The sequence below is a fragment of the Anolis sagrei genome, chromosome 6, assembly GCF_037176765.1.
Source record: "Anolis sagrei isolate rAnoSag1 chromosome 6, rAnoSag1.mat, whole genome shotgun sequence".
Classification (NCBI taxonomy): domain Eukaryota; kingdom Metazoa; phylum Chordata; class Lepidosauria; order Squamata; family Dactyloidae; genus Anolis; species Anolis sagrei.
The window spans coordinates 131,945,554-131,957,847 of record NC_090026.1 but is presented as its reverse complement, the minus strand read 5'-3'; the positions used below and the strand labels follow the sequence as shown (position 1 = coordinate 131,957,847).

Sequence of the window (12,294 nt, the reverse complement as noted above, 5' to 3'; positions counted from 1 at the left end):
GCAAGTGGGAGTCCGGAGAAGGGTGTCCTTTACCACCAACTGCCATGGAAAGAAAGACGTGGAACAGTGGCAGCCAGCACAGAACAGCTCCTGGCCAACCCCAGAGAAAGAGCAGCCCTGCCTGTCCTCAAGGTCATTGGTATCCGAGGGGAAATATGACCGTTCTCACAGTGAACTCGAACACCAGAGCTCCAGACAATGCGCTTATTATCCATCCTCCCAAATGGCCAAGGGGGAAAAATGCCAAGGTTTGGACAAATTACCTTCAAAGGCCACAACTCCCTCAGCGAGCATGGCCAGAGACACATCGTCCTGTCGATCTGGGGTTTACGGTCCAAAGAGGAACTCTTCCCCCGCTAAGGAAATGCCATTCTTGTGGAAATGCCAAGGCCAGGAAAGAGCAACTTCAGCGAGCCCAAGTCTCCATATCCATCCCGAATGCTCAGAATGCCCTAGTTCTTTAAGGGCGTCTAGGGGGTTGTGCGGTCCAATTACCTTCTCAATTAACTCTAGTCTGCCCACAAAGAGAGAGGAAAGCCCAAGAGAGGGGCGGCCCCTGTGTCTCTCTTTCAAAAGATGCCCTTCTCAGCTGGACAAGAGGCCCCCAGAGGCTCTTGATAAACCCCTGCAGTGAATGAAGAACAAAGCTTATGGGCAGATGTCAACGAGACAAAGCCCTAAAGACCCTCTCCTCATCTCCAGATGCCCCCTCACTCTGCAGAGAGGAAAGGATTGGGGTCAGCAGGAAGCCGGGAAAAGTGAAACAAGGAAGCTGAAACAGAATTTTCTAACACTTCCCACAAAACCAAGTGGTCCTTTCCAAATTGGGCTGGAGATGGCAAGCAGAACTATTCCAACGCCAGAGAGAAATATCCGCTGGGTGTCATCAGAAGAGCAAAACCAGAAAGGTCAAATCTGTAGCGTTTGGCAGCCAAAATGTGCCCCCCCCCCAAACCTTGCTTAGGGGAGTCTAGCACATTGAAGGTTATGGGGAGGTTGGCGCAACTCATGCTCTTTTGTTCTCAGCGCAACTGAAGCAGATGATGGCTTTGCCTGGAAAAATCAAGAAGCCTCACCTCTCTGGACATCCTGGGCCAAAAATCCTCCTCCAAAAAGTGCAATGGTGGCTGGGCAGAGATCCTGGCCATGGGGAGTTTTTAAAATTGCTTCAAAATCTACTTCAAAATCCCTTTGTGAGGGATTGGCAACTGCTGACTTCCATAGAGATTTGAACAGAGATAGAAACAAATACATAAAAGAGAGAAAATAATATTTTTTTCCCATGTTTTTATGTGTAGCTATTTTAACATTTGCAAGCTGCCGTTAGCCTCAGATCTAGGGGGGAAATGGGACATAACTGAAACAGAAATACAAATATGTGGCTTTGCTTTGTGGCAGGTTTGGCTTCCCTGAAGATTCATCTCAGTATGTTGCGTTGCAAACCAGGAGGTGGGTGTGTTAACAGCAGCAGCTGTAGAGAAACACATGGGAAATTTCTGCAAAGAGTCAGGAGTAGAGATGCAGCTAAAAGTGGGAGAAGGACCCTTCATGCAACTGGAGGGAGTGCCCATAAGTGGCACCTCGGATGCTGAAACTTTCATGAAAATCCACATTGTGTTTAGAGGATACTTACAACCTGGTCACTCAAATAAAGTTGGCCAATATTTGGGGAGGCAAGCCAGCAGACGGAATCAAGAGCGGCCTTTGATTTTGCAATTTGACAGATGCAATCCTACCTTCCCTTTCAAGAGCAATCCCCTCCCACTGTCCCAACCCGAGGGTGAGGTTTCAAAGGGGGGCCAGTTCCCTGCAAGTTGTTCCTAAGGAAAAGAGAAGAATAAAACGACACAGTGCAACTGGAAACAGCTCCTCTTTTCACACCACAAAAGATTAACTGTGCTCGTCCTTTGACTTTTTTCTCTCTCCATCTCATCTCAGCAGACTGACCTCAAAGCATTGTGTGAGCACCGAACACAGCACTAAGGAATAAAACAAGCCGCAATTGAGAGAGGAACCGGTTGGCAGGGAGCAACGCTACAGCTGGCAAGACAAACAGCTTTTCGCTTTGCCACTGGAGAAGGGGAAGGTGCTTTTCTACACAGTCTGAAAAGAAGGGGCTGACTCTTTTGGCTGTCAAGCCTGGATTGCCTTCCACAAAGCAGAAAAGACCAACAACCCAATTCAGTGAAACACATTTCCAGCAGCAATCATGCCCAAACCCAGCCAGCCTCCTCCGTGCCTTGAAAGCTGCAACTCAGCAACTATTCCTGCAACTGGTATTTCTAAAACCTGGAAGCCAGACATACCCAGCTTAAGTTTTGGTCCGGGGTGTGTCTCTCCCCTCTTTCCTGGCACCTGGAAGCACTCTGGATGCCCAAGCGGTGCCCTCCTTCTCTGCCCCCTCCAGCCCTGCGCAGCCGCGGCATCCCATTGTTCTCCCTATTCTCCAGCAAGCCGCCTGAGTCGCTGCCCACCCTCCTGCCCACTCTCTGCCGAGCAGCTCCTTCGCTTGACTGCTCCCCCGGGGGAAGAAAATTTAGCAACATACCGTCGTCACGTGGCCTGTCTCCTTGCTGGGAAGATGGAGCGTGCAGTGCATCGCTGACCTGGATTTCTGTTCTTCCCAGCGCAGCAGGAGCTGCTCTGCCAGGCTCCATCTCATTGCCGATCTTGGGAGAGCCGGGGAAACTGGGCTCATGGGCAGCATTGCTCTTGGCGCCCCTGGCCAGCTCTTCCTCCTCCTCCCCTCTTCCGGCTCTGCCGTGGCCCCCGATCTCTGGGATCTGCTCCAGCTTGACGTGGTACTGGCCGGGGCTGGCCGGCTCCCTCTTGCCCGTGCCACTGCTGCTGTCCCACTCCTCTCTCTGCCTAGCAGATGGCTCTTCCGTGGGGAGGAGGGAGGGACGCTCCTTCACCGGGAGGCTGGGCGGCTCAGCATTGTTCTGCGTGGTGGCGCCCGGGCTGTGGGCAGATGTTTGCTCTTCTGAGACAGTGGCCGACCTTTTCATTGGTGCGCTAGGCTTTCGGGTCATGGGGCCCGCTGCCGCCTCACTCTGGAAAAGGCTGCCACTAGGCGACACCAGGCTGCCGAGCAGGTCTTCCCGAGATGCGGGTTCCGGGTATTTGTCTGCCAGATTCAGGGCTTGGGGTACAGACAAATGGGAACACTCCGACATGGCACGCCTCATCGCCTTCCTTTGGTGTGCCCCTCTCTGGAGGAAGCCGCCCGCTGCCTCCACTGAGCCCAGTTTCTCCTCTGTTTCGGCTACGTACCTCTCCTCTTCTGTTTCGTGGCCGTGGTTGAAATAGTCGCCTCTGAAGTCATCCTGGGCCAGCTCGACGGTAGTCATTGGGGGTCCCACCTTGGGCATGGTGGGCGACGAGGCAAACCCGCCACACTGGCCGTAGCTGTCGTTGACGACTCCTACCACGCTGTAAGCGCCCGACCCCTCTTTCTTCCCTGGAGCCTCAGGGCAACCCAAGCCACTCGGCCCCACAGGGCTGAAATTGGGGTTCCAGACGCTAATCTCGGGGTCTTTCACATACTTGTTGGGTTCACTCCCCAGCAAAGGCTTCTCCAGCTGACATTTGGCCACCTCCGCTGCCTCCCCCGCCACCTTCTTACCTGCTGCCTTCTCCTGATCGGTGATGGCTTCGTTTTGTAGCCGCATGGACTCTGCCTGGCTCGCCTGGAAGCCCGCAAGGTTGAGGTCCCTCAGGCCCCCTTCAGAAGATGGGAACGTATCCGAAATCAGAGACCAGCTCTCAAGGTGACCTGGGGCCGCCGGGTATTTCTTGCCCTGAGCCTCGATGTCCCTTTTGTCCTTGGGGGTCGTTGTCAGCTCTTTGTCCAGCTTCCCTTCAAAGAAGCACAGCTTGTCCTCATCTGTGAAGCCCGTGCTTTTCACCAGGCTGTCTTTAAGCTGGCCCCCCGAGTTCACATTCAGCCCGATCTCGTGGAGCTTGCCTTCCGTCCTCTGCCATTCAAATTCGGTTTTGCCAAAGTCCTTTTGTGCCTCCGCGCAGTGGAAGGCTTCCGAAAAGCTCTCTGCGGGCTTGCCTTTGCACAGCTGGCTGTATTCAGAGAGGGGTGCGGGCGGCTGGTTGGAGAGAGACATCTCTGCGCGCTGCTTCTCGCTTTCCTCTCCGCTGAGCTGTAACACCACCCAGCAAGCCAGCCAGGCTCATAGGCAAACCGATGCAGTGACGACACATCATGCCCCCTCTGCTCATATTTAGAAAAAAATCCCCTTGCATCCACCAAGCTGTAGTGCTTACCCAAATATAGAACAACAATTTTAGTTAGACCCTTCAAGAAATTACAGGCACTCAAGGCTTCAGTCCTTTCCTGCACATAAAATGGAAATTTCATTTGCAAATGCACACTTAGCTACTGCCCAGTGAGATGCTCCACTCGCATCTTTCCAAACAGTGTGATGAAAAAAACCATAGGATGTGATGTGGGCAAGGCAGTCCATCAGCTCCATTCTTCAGGTCAGTCCTCCTAGAGGATTGCAATCCTCCTTCACTTAGCAGCAGACAAAAGAAACATTCCAGAGAACTGAACCAGCGCAAGACAAAACACCTTGGCAGAAAGAAGCCCCCACCCCCACCCCCATTCCCGGTCTCTCCTATCCAGAAAACAACGCAAAGGAATGGTCCCAACTGTGGCGGAGGTACTGGACCAGAAGACGGCGTGTCGGTCATGAGACGGAAAATCATAAGACACCCTTTGAGAGTGTTCCAAAGCAATTGCTCTTCAACCACCTGAAAGGCACACCACCATCAGTAAAATGCCTCTTTCCCCAGAGAAGGAGAGCAACTGCAGCTCCAACCCCAGATGGAGAGGGTCCCAGGAAAGGTCCCCACTTCTCCAGGGAGCTGGGAGACGCAGGGTCCTGCTCTGCCTGCATCCCCAGGGAGCATCTCCTAATAGACAGTAACAGAAGCCTAGACTCATTTCCAACTCATTTCTGACTATGCTGGATGGTGCTGGAGGACAGTGTAGCCCCAAAGAGCTGTAGGAACACAACTGCCCACCCTGGACCTCCATCCTTAAAGCCAGCCCAGCACTTCTTCACTGCATGGCTCCTGGTCAAACATCAGCAGGCCTCTCAGAAGAAGACACTCAGTGGGTCCTGCCCAAAGCATCCTGTCCACCTGAAGGACAAGGTAAAAAGACACCTTATTAAAAGGAGAATCTTTGATTCTCTGGGATTGCAGCTCCCATCAGCCCCAGGCAGCACATGCAATGATGCAGGACAATGAAGGATGCAGTCCAACATCTTCTGGGGAGATGCACTGTTGCAAGGCCTATTATGCAGGCTTAAAACATCAGAGGCTGATTTATCAATTGAGTAGCCTCACAACACTTTGACCTGCTCCAACCGCCCTTTAGTTCTCAACACAACACACTAAAACTGGATTCACTGGAGCAAACCTTCTCCATGAAGCCCAACCTGACACTAGGTTCTTGTCCATCAAAGAAACTGGAGGCCATTTTCTGTATATATTTTTAATATATCTTCTGTGTTCGATCATTCAGTATTAGATTAGGACTCTCTTGGTCAGGCATGGGCAAACTTCGGCCCTCCAGGTGTTTTGGACTGCAGCTCCCACAATTCCTAATAGCCTACTGGAGGCAGCAGATAAGTCTGCAGCAGTGCTACTCTCAATGAGGCTTTGTGAACCGGTGGGCACCCACAAGCTATTGGCTGCCAGTTCATTGAGAGTTTCAAGGAAAGACACAAACAACTGTAGCCAATGGGAAGAAATATGTGGCTGGTCTCTAATCCACGGGGAAAACCCAGATGGCCCCCTGCCTACAGTGGCTTAAGAAGCACTAGGTGAAGTGTCCGCTCCCATTGCACCAGCCAAGGAATAGTACAAGCAAGCTGCAAAAAGGAAACTTTACTCCCTGAATCTGCTCCCAGCTACCAGCCAACTCTTGGTCTTGAACAGCCAGGCCAAAATGAAACCATCAAGGAAGACCTAGCACAAATGAAATCAGACTTCTCGTGCCATTGGTCAGCCCTGATGTTGACAAGGACAACATCAGTGACAAGGGTTCCATCTTGGGCCCGGTCCTGTTCAACATCTTTATTAATGACTTAGATGAAGGGTTAGAAGGCAGGATCATCAAGTTTGCAGACGACACCAAATTGGGAGGGAGAGCCAAGACTCCAGAGGACAGGAGCAGGATTCAAAACGATCTTGACAGATTAGAGAGATGATGGGCCAAAACTAACACAATGAAGTTCAACAGGGACAAATTCAAGATACTCCACTTAGGCAGAAAAAAATGAAATGCAAAGATACAGAATGGGGACAATGATGCCTGGCTCGAGAGCAGGACGTGTGAAAAAGATCTTGGAGTTCTCATGGACAACAAGTTAAACATGAGCCAACAATGTGATGTGGCGGCAAAAAAAGCGAATGGGATTTTGGCCTGCATGAAGAGGAGACTAGTGTCTAGATCGAGGGAAGTCATGCTCCCCATGCTATATTCCGCTTTGATTAGACCACACCTGGAATACTGTGTCCAATTCTGGGCACCACAATTGAAGAGAGATATTGACTCTAAGCTGGAATGTGTCCAGAGGAGGGCGACTAAAATGATCAAGGGTCTGGAGAACAAGCCCTATGAGGAGCGGCTTAAGGAGCTGGGCATGTTTAGCCTGAAGAAGAGAAGGCTGAGAGGAGATATGATAGCCATGTATAAATATGTGAGAGGAAGCCACAGGGAGGAGGAGGGAGCAAGCTTGTTTACTGCTTCCTTGGAGACTAGGATGCAATGGAGCCATGGCTTCAAACTACAAGAAAGGAGATTCCATCTGAACATGAGGAAGAACTTCTTGACTGTGAGAGGTGTTCAGCAGTGGAACTCTCTGCCCCGGAGTGTGGTGGAGGCTCCTTCTTTGGAAGCTTTTAAACAGAGGCTGGATGGTCATCTGTCAGGGGTGATTTGAATGCAATATTCCTGCTTCTTGGCAGAATGGGGTTGGACTGGATGGCACATGAGGTCTCTTCCAACTCTTTGATTCTATGATTCTAAATCCCATCTGCCTGGCACCAGGGATACTGCCGGGAAGGGAGGGAGGCCGCCCTCCTGCCATTGACTTTGCAGCAGCGACAGCTCCCGCGCCTTCACTTGCCAGAGTATTTTTAGACTACCGAACGGCAGCACGCCCCCTCAATTGATCCTGTAGCATGCAAAAATACCAGGCAACCCACCCTTCCCCAACCCAGACACTGACTCCTTGCGTTTAAGTGCAGGGTGGAAGGAAGTGTGACTCAAGCAGAGGGTAAAGTTGGATGATGCCTGACTTCATGACACTTCCCTATCGCCACCCACCCAGATGGGCTGAACACAAAGGGAGGGAGGGAGGCAGAGAGGGAGGGCTTGTGCGTGAGCCTTGAATTGCACACAGAGACAAGGTTAAAAACTGGCTGTCACCTCCAAGGGCCAGCCCTCCCCAGCTGTGCTCGATGCCATGGAAGGACAGCAACCACCCCAACTTTTTGTTACACACACATAAAGGACCAAAGCAATGAAATTGAAATGCTGTGGGGATTTTTTAGGGGAGAGGCCCTGCTCATGCTCCCACCACCATCGCAAGCGCAATTGGTGGGGACGAGGGAGAGAGCCTTCTTGGTGGTGGCCCCTCGACTCTGGAACTCACTCTCCAAGGACATTAGGCAACCCTCAACTCTGGCAATCTTCAGGAGGAGCCTGAAAACGTGGTTGTTTCAGTGTGCCTTCCCAGAATAAGGAAACTCCCAGCAATATGTCCCTAAACGCACCTTATTAATGATCTAAGTTTGTCTGCACATTTCTTCCCTCTCCAAAACTTCTACCCCAGTTATATGCCACCTTGTCATGCCCAGCATTATTTTTTTTAATTTTAATTATTACATTTGGCCCAGCCATAGATTTTTAAACACGTCATGTTATTGTTCATGTTTACTGCTTATTTTTGCTTATGAGTTTATTTATTGTTTTGTATTGTTGTTGTTATTGTTTATTGTTGTATTGTGGGCTCGGCCTCATGTAAGCCGCACTGGGTCCCTTGGGGAGATGGTAGCGGGGTACAAATAAAAGTTATTTATTATTATTATTATTATTATTATTATTATTATTATTGGAACTACATGCTCAAGTTCTGCTATCAGAGAAGGGAAGCCAAGGAATAATGGAATCTGGAAAATTAGACAGGCTGAAACAATGATAATAATAATGAAAATAGGCAGGAAGTGGATGCCACAACAGCCTAATGGAAAAGGAAGCAGGGGTGAAGGAAGTTGTCCATCGACTCGGAAGGGTGGGTCACAAGGGCCATTCGGTCCAATCCTATTGATAAGAAAGGACTCCAACCGACAGGGCTCAGGCCCCTTCCACACAGCTGAATTTTCTGCTTTGAACTAGCATAGATGGCAAGTGAGACTGGTGGGAATGAGGGACAGGGCCTTCTCGGTGGTGGCCCTTCGCCTGTGGAACGCACTCCCCGGGGAAATTAGGTCATCAACATTCCTCCTCTCTTTCAGAAGGAAGTTAGAAACCTGGATATGGGACCAAGCCTTTGGGTAAGCTGGCAGATGGATTAAACACAATGACGACCAAAGTAGGAAAGGACAATGACAATGCTGGATGGATTATGGATTTATGAATTGACGAACGTTGACCACAAGTTGATTTTATTGCTGCTATTGTATTAATTTGATTGTTTTAAATAGTTATAACTATTGTCGTTATATTGTATTTTGTATTTTGTGAACTGTTGGGCATCGAACTGTGCCTTTTGTAAGCCGCCCTGAGTCCCCCCCCCCCCCAGGGGGTTGAGAAGGGTGGGGTAGAAGCACCCCAAATAATACATAAATAAATAAATAACACAGTTCAAAGCACATATTGTGGGATTTTCTGCCTCGATATACTAGGTTATATGGCTGTGTGGAAGGGCCCTCAGAAGAAAACTTTGAAAGGTATTTGGGGAGCCAAGGAGGACAAGGAAGTCTTTTCCGGAGCAATGGAGTGGGGCTGCAATAGGAGCTTCACCCCAATCTGATTTCCTTGAGCAAATATCCCTTTCACATGAACTTGCCACCATGTCAGTAAGAAGCCCTAAAAAGAAAGAGCACCCCAAGTAGAGGAGCTTAGGACCATGTTCTCAGAATACAGACTACAGAATCAGCAGAATGTGCAGATGGATGCCGCATGTAGCCACACAGGTCCGGATTACTTAGAAATCAGAGCAAAACCCAGCACAGGATTCCAGGATGCCGTTCCCAACCTGCCAGTCCCCCCCCCCCCCCAGAGCCTTGTGTTTCAGCAGAGGGGGACGGACTGCTTTACTCCTCGAGCAAGCGCTTATCTTCCACTCAGTGGCTTTTGAAAGGCCTCCCAAACAAACCGTTTCAAGCAGGAGCGCCCTTTGCACTCGTTTCTAAGGCAACAGCACCTTCCGGGATGATGGGGGCTCCCTGGCAAACACACCCGGCACGTGCGGACGCCAAGGAAGGGTCGCTGTGGCCAGCCAGGCCCATCCAGATGACCAAATACATTGGAAGCCCTTCAAGGGGTTTTGCACCCAAGAGTTGTGCCTCCCTCACAGGCACAAATGACTAATAAACTGGAATGAACAGGGAAGCCATCTTGCATCAAGAAACACAGAACCAACAGCATGAGGCCGGAGTGTGGCTGTTGAGCCTGGAACACATTAAATAGGGAAGAAAACAGAAACCCGTTCTTTTACGAAGTTCCCTGGGCAAAAGTGGAAGAGACCCAAGCAGAGCACCCGGTACGAGGCAACCAGCAAGTGGCAGGGGTTTTTGCAAATGTTTATCTGCTTGTAGTTGTTTTTGTATTTTCACTGTGGGTATTGTAAATGGTTTGAAAGCTGCTTCGAGCATCACTCTTGGAGAAAGGCAGCACTCCAAGGCAGTAATGTAAATAAACCATTGAACTAAGGGTCTAAGAAAGCAGAGCTCAAATTGTATTGTCGAAGGCTTTCATGGCTGGAATCACTAGGTTCTTGTGGGTTTTTTTCGGGCTATAGGGCCATGTTCTAGAGGTATTTCTCCTGACGTTTCGCCTGCATCTATGGCAAGCATCCTCAGAAGTAGTGAGGTCTGTTGGAAATAGGACAGTGGGTTTATATATCTGTGGAATGGCTGGGGTGGGGCAAAGAGCTCTTCTCTGCTGGAGCTAGGTGTGAATGTTTCAACTGACCACCTTCATTAGCATTTGAAGGCCTGGCTGAGCCTGGGAAAATCTTTTGTTGAGGTGTTAAGATGTGCCTGGTTTTTTCCTCTCTGCTGTTTTGCTGTTGTAATTTTAGAGTTTTTTTTAATACTGGTAGCCTGATTTTGTTCATTTTCATGGTCTCTTCCTTTCTGTTGAAATTGTCCACATGCTTGTGGATTTCAATGGCTTCTCTGTGTAGTCTGACATAGTAGTTGTGAGAGTGGTCCAGCATTTCTGTGTTCTCAAATAATATGCTGTGTCCAGGCACATCTTAACACCTCTCAACAAAAGGTTTTCCCAGGCTCAGGCAGGCCTTCAAATGCTAATGAAGGTGGTCAGTTGAAACATTCACACCTAGCTCTAGCAGAGAAGAGCTCTTTGCCCCACCCTAGCCATTCCACAGATATATAAACCCATTGTCCTATTTCCAACAGACCTCACTACCTCTGAGGATGCTTGCCATAGATGCAGGCGAAACGTCAGGAGAAATGCCTCTAGAACAGTAGTTCTCAACCTGTGGTCCCCAGATGTTTCTAGCCTACAACTCCCAGAAATCCCAGCCAGTTTACCAGCTGTTAGGATTTCTGGGAGTTGAAGGCCAAAAACATCTGGGGACCCCAGGTTGAGAACCACTGCTCTAGAACATGCCCCTATAGCCCGAAAAAACCCACAAGAACCTAGAGCTCAAATTCCCAACCATCAACCAGCTGGCTGACCTTTGGCAAGTCACACTTTCTCAGCCCTTTTCTGATTTGCATCTTCCTCCTACGTATGCTCCTGTCCCTTTTTAATACAGCAGATCACAAGGAGAGGAAAATAGCAGTGTGAAAAGGAACAGGCTTGCTGCAATCCCATTAAACACCTTCCCATTTGCACCCTCATGCAAGAAACACCCTGATACACCCCGGCCTCCCAGGAGACCCACCGACAGGCAGAGAACAGCACTTGCCCCAAAATAGAACTAGGATGCAGGTTACGCAACCCTCATGAATGATACACGACATCCACAAAACCACAGCAAAACATTCAGGCCAGCATCACTCCAACTTTTATTAGTCGGTCCAGAGTCCTCCATGCAAACCAAGGCAACCAAATTCTGCTGAGTGGCACCAACCCATCAACCAGGAAAGGGGCCCCAGAAACCAATGGGGTACGGGATCTGGAAGCTGATCAGAAGGACCCAGTAGGTCCAGAGCCCATGCATTCTCTCTGTTTCCCAAAGCACCGTTGAACCCTGCCCAATTAAACGTGCTTTAGGGAAAACACCAGCGCTGGCTAATGTTTACAAAGTGGATGCAAACTAATGCTTTAAAGAAAGAAATTATATTGGTTGTAAAACTGGTTTAAAAACCCTTAGTAACATGTAACTTGGTAAAGACTACACAACCCAAATAGTTCAAATGACCGGCACAGTGTCGACAATGATGGTCAGGCCCACTCTGTCGTTTAGAGTATACACATATATGCATATATACATATGTATTTGTGTCTATTGGTATGGAAATAATGTTGAGCAGACACCTTTCAGGATATGCAGTGATCATCCCTTGACAGTTCCCTTCATCTCGGGAAGATTGCCCCCTTCCGGCATGGTCGATCACTATTTCGAGAAGTCCACTTGGAAGGGGATTCCTAATAACCCTCCCACTTTCCTCAGACATCCCACAAGAGCCTCTTAAACACTTGGCTGCACGCTGCTCCCCCCACAGATCAGCAACCCTACGAGGACAAAAGGGGATTCAGTTGAGAGGCTTTGGTCTAGGGACTAAATGTGTAAATGTGTGTGCCTGAGCACACCAAGGCCTCAGCCTCAGGTAAAGGGAAGACGTCATGAAACGAGGGGCCAAGCAGCTCCCAGTCTGTAACCCAAGTGAATAGGTGTACCCAACACATAAACAAGGAGAAGCACACAGAGAAGCTACGGAGCTTGGCTCACAATGTCAGTTCTTCCAAATCTGGCCGTTAGTGCCGTGAAAACAGGCAAGCAGAATCAAACAGGCTCTTTGGAGGCAAAAAACAGCCATACACAGTCATGCCGGGTACCATTTGTGCGC

General features: G+C 49.6%; 1 protein-coding gene across 15 annotated transcripts in view; it reads right to left on the bottom strand.

Moving 5' to 3' along the window:
* LOC132779080 (microtubule-associated protein 2-like) overlaps positions 1-12,294 on the bottom strand; it is a 229,542-nt gene that overhangs the window by 47,300 nt on the left and 169,948 nt on the right. The gene's annotated exons all lie outside the window — the stretch shown is intronic.